This window comes from Mesocricetus auratus, unplaced genomic scaffold, assembly GCF_017639785.1.
Source record: "Mesocricetus auratus isolate SY011 unplaced genomic scaffold, BCM_Maur_2.0 Super-Scaffold_100038, whole genome shotgun sequence".
NCBI lineage: Eukaryota > Metazoa > Chordata > Mammalia > Rodentia > Cricetidae > Mesocricetus > Mesocricetus auratus.
The window spans coordinates 5930262-5942950 of record NW_024429216.1 but is presented as its reverse complement, the minus strand read 5'-3'; the positions used below and the strand labels follow the sequence as shown (position 1 = coordinate 5942950).

The 12689-nt window shown below is 46.1% G+C and overlaps 1 protein-coding gene across 1 annotated transcript in view; it reads left to right on the top strand.

The window, feature by feature from the left end:
- Window positions 1-10762: 10762 nt before the first annotated feature.
- LOC121132751 (zinc finger protein 28 homolog) overlaps window positions 10763-12689 on the top strand; it is a 36540-nt gene continuing 34613 nt past the window's right edge. The window contains exon 1 of the mRNA XM_040734244.1: window positions 10763-11197. The gene's annotated coding sequence lies outside the window, so the exon portion shown is untranslated. The remainder of the gene's footprint in view (window positions 11198-12689) is intronic.

Below are 12689 nucleotides of genomic sequence, written 5' to 3'. Positions count from 1 at the left end.
AACAAAACAAAACAAAAGATACAGGGGGTTATTCTGATTTTTTGTACCTGTTGAGGTTTGATATATTGCCGAGTATGTGGTCGATTTTAGAGAAGGTTCCATGTGGTGCTGAGAAGAAGGTATATTCTTTTGTGTTTGGATGATATGTTCTATAGATGTCTGTTAAGCCCAATTGGGTCATAACTTACATTAGTTCCTTTGTTTCTTAAGTTTCTCTGTGGTGATCCTGTCTAATGGTGAGAGTGAGGTGTTGAAGTCTCCCATTATAAGTGTGTAAGGTTTTATTTGTGATTTGAGTTTTAGTAATGTTTCTTTTCTGAATGTGGATGTCTTTGTATTTGGGGCATAGATGTTCAGAATTGAGACTTCATCTTGATGGATTTCTCCTATGACAAACATAAAATTACCTCCTTCATCTCTTTTGATTGTTTTTAATTTGAAGTCTAATTTGTTAGATAGGATTGCTATACCCACTTGTTTCTTCGGTGCATTTGACTGGAAAATCTTTTCCCAACCCTTAACTGAGGTACCATCTATCTTTGAAGTAGAGGCTTGTTTCTTGTATGAAGAAGAAGGATCAATTCTGTCTTCGTATCCATTATTTTTGCCTGTGTTTTTTTATAGGCGAGTTAAAACTATTAATAAATTGATGGATATTAACGACAATTGATTGTTCATTCTTGTTTGTTTTGGATTTGTTGTTGTTGGTGGTATTGTGTGTGAATTTCCACTCCTTTTTTATTTTGGCTATTGGTAAAGTGGGATCATCTATCGCCTCTGTTTTTGTGGGTGTAGTTAACTTCCTTGGGTTGGAGTTTTCATTCCAGAAATTTCTGTAGGGATGGATTAGTGGATATGTATCGCTTAAATCTGGTTTTGTCAAGGACTATCTTGTTTTCTCCATCTACAGTGACTGAAAGCTTTGCTGGCTATAGTATTCTCTGGACTGGTATCCATGGTCTCTTAGTGTTGGTAGAATAGCTATCCAGTACCGTCTGGCTTTCAGAGTTTCCATGGAGAAGTCAGGTGTAATTCTGATAGGTTTGTCTTATATGTTGCTTGGCCTTTTTTCCTTTGCTGCTCTTAATATTCTTTCTTTATTCTGTATGTTTGGGGTTTTGATTATTATGTGTGAGGGAACTTTTTTGTGGTCCACTCTGTTTGGTGTTCTATAAGCTTCTTGTACTTTCATTGGCATGTCTTTCTTTAGGTTGGGAAAGTTTTATATGATTTTGTTGAGTATGTTTTCTGTACCTTTGATGTGGGTTTCTTCACCTTCTTCTATACCTATTATTCTTAGTTTGGTCTTTTCACAGTGTCCCATATTTCCTGGATATTTTGTGTTAGTGATTTGCTGGAGTTAAGATTTTCTTTGGCCGATGAATCTATTTCTCCTAGTGTGTTTTCAACACCTGAATTTCTCTCTTCCATCTCTTGTAGTCTGTTGGTTATACTTGCATCTGTAGTTCCTGATAGTTTATCCAGCCTTTTTGATTTCCAGCATTCCCTCAGTGTGTGTGTTGTTTATTGTCTCTATTTCAGTTTTCAGGTCAGGTCTTGAACTGTTCTCTTCATCTGTTTGTTTGTTTGTTTGTTTTTCTTTATGAAAGATTTGTTGATTTCTTGTATTGTTTTGGTTTGCTTTTTCTTCCATTTCTTTAAGGGATTTTCTCATATCCTCTTTGAGGGCCTCTATCATTTTTATGAAGTTGTTTTTAAGGTCATTCTCTTCTGCTTCATCTGCGTTGGGATGCTCTGGTCTTGGTGGTGTAGAGTCCCTAGACTCTGGTGGTGTCATATTGTTTTTTCTGTTATTGAATGTGCTTTTATATTGTTTTCTTCCCATCCCTTCTTCCAGTGGATGCAGGTGGGGTCTCTTCTTCTCCTGGTGGGTACAGGTCCAAGATTCTCTTCTGGTGAGTGCAAGCAGGCCCAATACTCACATGGCTCTCCTCTTCCTGTGGGTGGAGGCAGGACTAGTACTGGGAAGTTGGCTGACCCTGGATGGGCTGTTCTGCTGAGATGGTGTTGTTCCCCCCCCCCCACATCCCCGTCCTTGTGCAGGCCCCAAGCTTCAAAAGGCAGACTGGAAATATGCCCAAGCTTACCTCCTCCCATGGGTGGAGGCAGGACCAGAACGGTGGCAATCACTGAATGGGCTGGACTGCAGGGATGGGTTCCCCAGTGTGCAGTCCCCAGACCACCGGAAGCTCTGAACAAGGCACCAGAAGGCAGGCTGGATGTGCTCTTTTTTTGCTTGTTTGTTTGTTTTTTGTTGCTGTTGTTGTTTTTCAAGACAGGGTTTCTCTGTATTGTTTTGCAGGCTGTCAGGGAACTCGCTCTGTAGACCAGGCTGGCCTTGAACTCACAGAGAGCCACCTGCCTCTGCCTCCCGAGTGCTGGGATTAAAAGTGTGCAACACCAACACCCAGCTGGATGTGTTCTTATACTGCCATCTTCCCATCTCTTCTTCCAGTGGGTACAGGTGGGACCTCTCCCAGTGGGTGCCATGCCAAGGCTCCAATGGCATCAGGTGCTGGATGGTTTGTTTGCTGCCAGGTCTGTGGGGATTCGGTGAGAGGGATGGTTCTATGTGCCTGGTTCAAGGGCATCCAATGAGGTGGGGAGGTGAGACAGGAGAAGGCCCAGCAATCACCTCTTCCAGTGGGTGGCGTGCTAAGGCTCTAATGGCAGCAAATGCTGGATTGTTTGGTCTGGCCCCAGGTCTCTAGAGATGTGGTGGGCAGGACTTCATTATTATAATGTTCTGCCTGCATGTAATCTGCAAGCCAGAAGAGGGCACCAGATCTCAGTATAGATGGTTGTGAGCTACCATGTGGTTGCAGGAAATTGAACTCATAGCCTCCGGAAGAGCAGCCAGGGCTCTTAACTGCTGAGCCATCTCTCCAACCCTGGACCACAGCAACTCTTACAAAGAAAACATTTAACTGAGGTAGTGGCCACAGTGCAGTTATAGTTCTGTCCATTATCATCATGACGGGGAGCATGGTGGCATGTGATCAGACATGGTCCTGGAGCTGAGAGTGCAACATCTGACAGGCAACAAGAAGTTCAAGGTTGGGCAAAAGAGACATCCAAGCCCGCCCCCACAGTGATGCACTTCCTACAATAAGACCACACCTTGTAATAGTTCTACTCCCTTTCAAACCAGCACATTCCACCCCCTGGCCTCCAAAGGTTTATAGTCATATAGTGCATATAGTGCAAAAAAAAATGCATTCAGTCCAACTTCAAAAGTCCCCATAGTCTATCACAGTCTCAAACTTTCAAAATCCAAAGTCTCTTCTGAGACAGATGGCAATCTGTAATCAAAAAGCAATCACATACTTCCAACATATAATGAAACAGGATATACATTACCATTCCAAAATGCAGGGAGGGGAGCATAGCAAGGAAATGCCAGACAAAAGCAACATGGGAAATCAGCTGGGCAAACTCCAAACTCTGCATCTCCATGTCTGATGTCAAATCACTCTTCAGATCTCAACTCTGTTCAGCTTTGTTTGACTGCAACACACTTCCTTCTCATGGGTTGGTTTCACCCCCTGTTAGCAGATCTCCTTGGTAGGTATCCCATGATTCTGACATCTCTAACATGTTGAGTTCTCCAAGGCAATTCAGGCTTCAACTTCACAGCTTCACACAATGGCATCTGTACTAGGCTGTGGGAACACCAGACCTTGAGCAGAGACCCACTTCCCCTTCTGCCTGGGAGTAGGCAGCTGTAGACAATGTTTAGTAAAAACATGTTTACTAAAAACGATACAATAAGTTCCTGGAAAAGGCGTTCCCACGGAAACCGCCCTGACCTCGACCTTGTCTAAAGACTAACCACACCTTCAAAAACCCACACACATCCACCTCTGGTGTGAGAGCAGAACCAGCCAGGGTAAAGGAGAGAGCAGAAGCTTCTCTGGTGGGAGCTTTTCTTAGGAGGTTTTCTTGAACCTTTTTGGAGCCTGTTTAAAGTTTTCTTTATATCGTTGAACGAGTCTCTGTGTTGTCAATCCCCGACACCCTCCGCACGTTCTCGGACACAGGCCGCGCAGCAGACGTGACACTAGGCTCCCATTCAGGGACACCCCTGACACATGGCTGACCTCAACAGCTTTATTCCATAACTACTTTTCTCTATCCTTAACTCTAAAGCCAGAACCACATGGCCAAAGCTTCCATGTTCTGCTGCTTCCTGGGACTGGAACACGGTCCCTCTGTTTCATTACGTCTTCACCAGCTGTTTGCCTTCACTGCCTGTTGCGTCCAGTTCACGAGGGTCTGTGGAAGAAACGGGATCACTCTAGGATGATTTTCAGCCTTTGCTGCCACAGGGGGGTCGGCTTCTGGTGAGCTGACTGACTGTAGCTTTGCAAAAGATTTTTGTTGTTACACCATTTACACCTTAGCAAGTAAATTTCTTATCTGAAGATCCTCAAAGGAGACAAGTGCCAAAGCAATTTTCAGCCATAGAACTTCTCAGATTTCTGAGTTCTTCTGCAACCAAGTTTTGGTTTTGAAACTTTTTGGAAACACTCAGGTAAGATTTACATACTTCAAAGAGAAAGGCAGATCAAAGCCCTGGTGCTAACACTCAGAATAAAACCACCTGCAAAGCTCTGCAGGAACTGCCACTACAACTGCCTAAGCTTCACTGTCCTTGAACTTGCTCTTTAGACCAGGCTAGCCTCAGACTCAAAGCCACCAGCTGTTGCCTTCTGAGTGTGTCCCACCACACCTGACTCTAAGCTTTCCTTTAGTTGTTTTTTTTTTTCCCACAAGTTGGAAACTTAGCTGGGTCTTGCCCTGAGATCCCAGGCCATGAGGAGGGTAGACTCCTGGGGCTGTTGATTGAAACTCTTGTGTCACAGACAATATTCTCCAGGTTTTGTTTTGTTTTGTTATGTTTTTTTCGAGATAAGGTTTCTCTGTAGCTTTGGAGGCTGTCCTGGAACTCACTTTGTAGACCAGGCTGGCCTCGAACTCACAGAGATCCACCTGCCTCTGCCTCCCCAGTGCTGGGATTAAAGGTGTGCGCCACCAACGCCCGGCTCTATTCTCCAGGTTTTAATCACTGGATTTGTGCTCCTTGTACTTTGCTGAAAGGGTCTCTCATTGTGCCTGCCCATTTTCTCGGAAGGCTTCATTTACAAAGCACAAAACCTACAGATCTAATAAGCTTTTGGAGAAACCAGCAGAGTCTGAATCCGAGGTGGCCCCATAAGCTGCTTCCTCCTCTGTCCAGGGACTCTTTGTTGTGTCTTTCTACTTTCCCAAGCTAAGGGAATTTTTTAAATCATAGTTTGGGATTGAGAGAGAACAGAATTGTCCTTTATTTTTTTCACTAGGCATTGTGACTACCTCCCAAGCCCTCTCCATTCTCCCAAGAGCCTAGAGCATTTGAACAGCCTTAGAAAATACGACCACATTATGCCCCTGCCTCTGCTGCCCACTTCGGAAGCTTTGCTGTCCCTGGCTGGCTCCTGTGGAAACTTGGGGATCTTTGACATTTCTGGCTCCTCACTGCCCAGGCCGGGCATGTCCTTTCCTATCCATTTGCTTGGTGATTGGGGAAGGCCTCCTGGCCAAAGATATTAACTTTTATGATATACAAAACACTCCACTTACAAAACACTCCACTCCAGTTGGCTGGCTCCGCCCACGTTTCTGAGTCCTGAGATTTGGATTCACAAAGATGCAACTTTTTCTTTCAGATGCTGGCCAGACCTAGGTTTTTGTTTTTGTTTTTCCTGGTACTTCAGGATTCCTTACTGTTCCTGTAAAAATACACTTCCTGCCAGGAGGCTGACCCCCGCGTGACTCAAATCATAAGGTATTTCCTTCTCTCTCCACTCTCCTTGCTGCAGCTGTCGAGATTTACAGCTTGCCTGCCCTGTTTTTGTTTTCTGTTTTTTTTTTTTCCCTCGAGCTTCTTCTCGCCCATTCAATTCTTTTATTTAGGAGACTAACGACCCCCAAAAGGTACCCGATTTCCCTGGTATCATGCAGCACCACAGAGGCGATTCTGTCTCCAGCTCCCGTCACAAAAAATCTGTTGCTTTGCTGTCACCTTCGCCTTGGCTTGACTTTCAAACTCTTCTGCTTTTAATTCAGCCAAAGCGGAGAACGAAAACACCCCTGGCACCCCTAGACGGAATCAGCACTCAGAGGCTCCCCAAATGCTTCCCTTCTCACAGGGACCCCAGGGATCTAGTTCTCGTCCCATCTTGTTCAATCAATTCCCACCCTAACACCAGGCTGTGCCTCTTGGTAGCCCAGAGGACAACACTGGTCACAGGGACGTTCGACACCCTGCCGCAGGCACGCACGCTCACGGGACGCGTAACCACCGCGACCGCACACAGGGACGGCCGCACGCCCAGCCCTGTCACTCGCGGCTTCCCCCGCGACACGGCCTCACGAGGGGTGCAACTGCCACTGCGGAATCAAGACGCGTTACGCGCACGCGCGGGCGGGGGCGTCCCAAGCGGAGTCCCAGGGCCCCGCCGTCGCGGTCGCTGGTGAGAAATGCAGTCCCGGTTAGGACACTCTCAAGTCGGGAGAGCCCGACGGCCCAGGCAGCAGCAGCGGGAGGAGCGTCAGCCCCGCCCACCGCCCCGGGCCGTCTGTGCTGCATCGCGCACGCGCAGCGGGCCTGGGGACCTTGTGAGTGAAATCTCAGAACTGGGCTCCCAGCTGGGACAGTTTGGGTTTATGGAGCGACTTTTGGCTGTCGGTTTGTCTTGAGACAGAGAATCTCTATGGAGAATCTTGCTATGCAGACCATACCCGCCTGGAACTCACAGCCACTCACCTGCCTCTTGACTCCCGAGTGCTTGAAGTAAAGGCACGCACCACCATGCCCGGGCCCTTTATTTTATTTTATTTTATTTTATTTTAACATTGCCATACCAAGTGATGGTTTTCCTTATGGAATTCTTTATACATACCCAGTTGTTTGGGTTAATGTACCCATTTCCCTGGCCCCTACTTACACCCCTCAGCTCCAGTATTCCCCTTCATTTTCCTATCAAATGTAATTACCTTCCCACTCATCACCCTTAAAGCCTCCTTTGCCCTGCCTGCCCCATACACGCAGGAGCTCCCCTTATAGTTTCCTGGCCTCCACGTCTTAGATTCCACATTTACATATGTAAATTTAGAAGCTAGAACCCATTAATATAATTTTTCCCATTGTGTAATTCATACAGTTTGCATTTTTGATTTACTTTTCTGGTCTGGTGTGTTTGGTTGTTTTTTTTTTCCCCTTTGTTGCTTTTTTATGTTAAATATATCATCTAACATTTTTATTAAGTTTTCGTCATTTTCTATCATGATATTCTTCATTTTATTATTAATTTGCTCCCAAGAAAATGTTGTGAAACACACAGTGAAAAGATGTGTGGCTGTGACTGGTTTAATAAAGAGCTGAATGGCCAATAGCGAGGCAGGAAAAGGATAGGCGGGACTTCTGGGGACAGAGAGCCTGGGGAAGGAGAAAGGCGGAGTCACCAACCAGATGCACAAGAAGCAGGACAATACAGAAGAAAGGAAAGGTAACAGAGCCACGTAAAAGAATGCAGAATAATGGAAATGAATTAATTTAGGTTATAAGAGCTAGTTAGAAATAAGCCTAAGATAAGGCCAAACTTTCATAATTCATAACAAGTCTCCATGTTGTTTTGGTGAGCTGGCAACCCAAGAAAAGTCAGTCTACAAAAAATATACTTCAATGGAGTCCTGCTTCCTCCATGCGTATATTGCCCATCAATTTCTCTGAAGTAAATTGGTGCTGCCAGGAGCGTACGGGTCTCATTGTCATGAAAAGTCCTATGTTATTAAGGCGGTGTAAATGCCATATTCTGTAGGTCTTTCCAGTGTTTGAAGACCATCTATGTATTTTAAATATATCTGTTTGACCTTGCAAACATACCCAGCATGATTATAAATTTGTTACAGATAACCAACTACTAACCTGCATTTCTCTAATATCCTAAATAGCTTTCAAAGACTAAAACTTTACAAAACCTTTTAAAATGAACTGCATAATACCTTAAACAAGAGTGGGAACATATATACAATATAACAAAAATAACCCTAAATTTGTATCACTATACAAAAATCCATACCAATGTAAAATATTTGAGACTAGTGGCTGTTCAAAAGCAGACTCAGAAATCTACCCTTTACCTCATCATTTCTAGACTGTAATCCTCTTTTTTTCTTCAGAAATAGATCCCTAAATCTCCTTTGTGTAGCTTTCTCCCTGAACACGACCAATTTGTAACAATTTGTAGCCAATCCTCTTAAACTCTGCCAAACATCCACAACCCGTGGAATGATCAAAAGCCATCCACACCTCCTCTTAGTAATGTGGGCGTTGTGTTTTCTAGACTGCTTCCTGCTGGGTACCACATGTAGCTGGCTTTCCTTTGGGCCGCCAGCTCACAAAAAGTGATGTGGAGACTTGTATTAATTACGAAGGCTTGGCCTTAGGATTGTTTCTAAGTAGCTCTTCGAAGTTAAATTAACCCATTTCTATTAATGTACCTTCTGTCTTGCGGCATCATTACCTCATCCCTGTACTGCTCATCCTGCTTGCTCTGCATCTCCGGGAATCTCTGCCTTCTTTTCCCATCGTCTCCTCTGCCTAGCTATTGGCCATTCAGTCCTCTGCCAAACCAATCAGAGTGAAGCATCCTCACAGTGTATAAACAGATTATTCTACAACATACACTAATCCCATTGAAGTGACAGGCCTGCATGCTGAACATTCCTGGTTTCCCTAGTGCTTTTCTGTGACCTCTAAAGTTATGTGCGTGCGTGCGTGCGTGCGTGCGAGTGTGTGTGTGTGTGTGTGTGTGCGCGCCCTTATACAGGGTTGGGCGGGGGGAGCTTTCCAAGGTGGCTCAGGATTGATGGATTTTTTTGTAGCCTGATTCTGGTGCAAGCTCGGAGGTTGGTGGGATTCCGAGCCATGGTCCTGAGGGCAGGGTGTTTCTTCCTTGGCCCTTTCACTCTGCCCCCACTCATTAACGTGTGCCACAGCATCTGCCCTAAGCAGGTTCACAGAGAATTCATCTGGGGCATATGTCTGTGCATGAGGGTCCCGGGAGGTCCGGGAAAGTCTAGTAAGCCTAGAAATCTAAGAAGCAGAATCTGATTTCAGGCTGTCGGTAACCTAGGTCTTGTGAATGAGATTCCTCTCAGCTGTGAAAGCGATTTGGCTGTAAGAACCATCGCCCGGCTAGATCTTATCTCTTAATGGCAGGATGGCTGCTCTAGGGTCCCCAGAGGTGGCTTTAGATTTTAATTTTTCTAGCACTTTTTAATGGAGTCTTATATTTTAGCTCAGGCCACCTAGGCTGGTCTCCCAAACACGACAGTCATTAGGAGTAGGCCATTATGGCTTACTTCTTGTCTTTTGGGGGTGGGGGTTGAAGCCAGTGTCTTATACCTGGTGGTCAAGTGTTCTACTGCTGAGAGCATCTCTAATCCTCTTATTTCCCTGGAATTGTAGGACTGAGACAAAAGCGCCTGCCATTGCGATTTCAGTATTGCACTAGATTCCTGGGACTAATAGAAAGAGGTACGGTAGTTAAAGCATTTGAAAGTCATTATTGTTAAACATCATATGGATTAGATAGTATTATATTCATAGAACAGCTCCCATTCCAAAATTTAATTTTGATGTCAGGCACACACCTGTAATATAAACAATGGGAATATTGAGGTAGGAAGATGGCAACAACAAGGCCAGCCTGGGCTACAGACCCTGCCTCAAAAATCAATAGAAAAAACTCAAAATAGATAAAAAGTTACAAGTCCTTTGACAAACATAAATTTATATATTCAAGCATTACTGCCAGGGGTGGTGGCTCACACCTGTAATCCCAGCACTCAGGAGGCTGAGACAATTGGTATAAATTCCAGGCAAGATCTTGTCCCCCCAAAGCTGAAAGTCGCAGGGCATGGTGGTGTGTGCCTTTAATTCCAGCTCGGGAGGCTGAAACAGGAGGATCTCTATGAGTTAGAAGCCAGCCTGATCTCCAGAGCAAGCAAGCTCCAGACCCGATCCCCAGCAGCGGCTACCTAGTAAGACTCTGCCTCAGGAACAACAACAAAACCAAACAATAACAAAGCCCACAAGAACTTAGCTGGGTGTGGAAAGGCATTTCAATCACAGCAAACAGGAGGCAGAGACTGGGAATCTCTGGGTTTGAGGCCAATATGATCGACATTATGTCAGTGAGACATTGTCTCAAAAACAAACAAACAAAACCTCCATAAAGTTTTATGCAACGCAAATATTCATGATTGGCCTAACATGAGTGCTTGGAACCGAACTCAGGTCTTCTGGAAGGGCAGAACGTGCTCTTGAGAAGTGCCCAGGCATCTCTTTAGTCACTGTCTTCCTTTTCTGGACGCAGGTTCTTAAGTAACCTTGGTTTCAAACTCCCTGTGTTACCGAAGCTGGCCCTGAAACTCCTTATTCTCCCGTCTCTGCCTCCTGAGTGCTGGGATACAGGGTATGCATTCCCAGGCCCGGCTAACGCGGTGCTTTTAAATTAGCCTCCATCAAGTATAAGTAGTAGATTGTGCTCTAGTGAAGGCAAGGTGATCCAGTCATGCCCAGTCCTAAAGGCCTTATTCCATTGTCCCACAGACTTGGGACTCCACACCTAGGAAGCTCCGAAGAGCTCCCACACTACATCCCAGGGTCAAGAGCCGGCTGAGTTCTTGGAGGAGAAAGCAATCTGCGATGGTCTCTGGGAAATGTAGTCCTGGGCGAGGTCATTTGATCCGGTCCTTGCGGCACTCCTGTTTCTGGAGTAAAGATCGCCACCCCACCTCAGAGATGAAACACCTGAAAAGTTCCAGAGGATTACAGCCTCGGAGCCATGAGAAGTTCTCCCTTAGAAGGCTAATCGTACGTTCTCTCGTTCCAACATTCTCTACTTCCATTCTCGGGCATAGAAGCTCTCCTGGGGAGGCTCGAGAAGCACGGCCTTCTGGGAAATGTAGTCCACGTTAAAAGCTGGGCCACATGGCGGAAGTGGCTGGAGAGAGGTTGTTCCGGATCATCTCAGTGCCCTACCCGACCTAACCGGGTGCTGCCCTACTTGGAATTCGCCGGTTCTCGGAGTTCATAGCCCGTGGGCTCGCAGTTTATACTTCCGAGGTGAGTCTGGCCCTGGTTCTAGGCATTTTGGGTGTGGGGCCTTAAGGCCTTTATTTGTTGGCCGCTGGCTGCGGGCTGGCTCTAGGGGACCCACCCGGTTTCCGGGATGGCGCTGGGGGTTTAAGAGGTCTCCTCCGCAGGGATTACGGCGAGGCGAGTGTGACTCCCCGGGCGAAGAGGTTTTTTGGAGGGTGTGGATCGTACGGAAGGGTGAAAGCGAGCGTGCGCGAGGTCATCGGGACATGGGTGGTAGGTGGTTCCCGGATCCTCTAGTCTTCCGCCACAAACTGGGGGGAAATACATCGGCTCCTTCCTGGATGTCAAGTTCGCTTGAAAAAAATTGCAAAAAAAAAAAAAAAAGCTAAACGATAGAGATGGCAAGGATTTCTCTGCACAGGATAGGTCGATTTGCCCGTCAGCGAGACTTTTAAGTGTAGTCAGGAGTCAGGTGGGTGACCCACATCGGTAATCTCAGCACTCTGCGGCGGAAGCTGGAAGACGGTGACTTTGAGGACACCCGTGGGTACATAGTGAGTTGCAGGTGGAGACAGTACATTTGGAAGGACTTGTCACTGTGGGGCTGCGACTTTTCCGCCACGCCCAGTTCAGTCTTGTTTCGGGATCAAACCACAGATTTGAGAAGCTGTGGAGACGCTGTAAGGCTGGCCACGGACTACCATTAGAGAAGTCAGAATCTGGAGTCCAAGGCTCAGGTGATCCACTTCAGGTTCTAGAAAGAGAGCCCTCTCAGCTCCTGGCCTTTATGACGGGAGCCGCATCTGAGCACACTGGATCTCAGTTGACCCCTGCTCTATCCTCTCCACTTCAGAGTTACAAACCTAGCCTTCAATGTGGTGGGGCTTTTTGAAGATAACTCCGTGGGGTGTGCCCTGGCTCCCCGGAACTGCCCCTACAGGAAATAGGCTTTCACTAGATACCAAATCCGACAGTGCTGAGATGGGACACTTCTCTGCCTCCGTAGCTGAGAGACAAATCTGTTGTCTAGAAGCTGCCTAGTCTCTGATATTTTGTTATAGCAGTTTAAATGGCCTAAAATGGACTTTACCTGTTCCTGCAGAAATGATTTCAAGTTGCTTTGTGTCTATGGTTGCTGTTGAGATCAAGTTCCTCTTTTTTATTTGCATGAGGTGGCAGATACCACAGAAAAGCCCCTCTTCATGCCTCGGGGAGCTCTCTCTGCTGTCCCAGTAAAAGAGACGGTGGGGTGAGACAGATTTGGGGGGTGAGGCAGGGCTGGAGGATGACTGATAATAGGCTGAGATGTGAATGTGTGATAAGGGATATTTTGAAGATTATTAAACCCGTCGCTGATGGTGATATGGAATGGCGTAAAGTTTGAAAGCTTTAATTTTTGGACGGAATTTGATTTTATCTCTTAGGTCATTTTTTTGTACTGCTGGACTGAGCCTGGGCCTTTCAGTCTTAGGCAAGATTTCTGCCCTTGAGCCCTTGGTCAGTCTTAGAAGTGGAG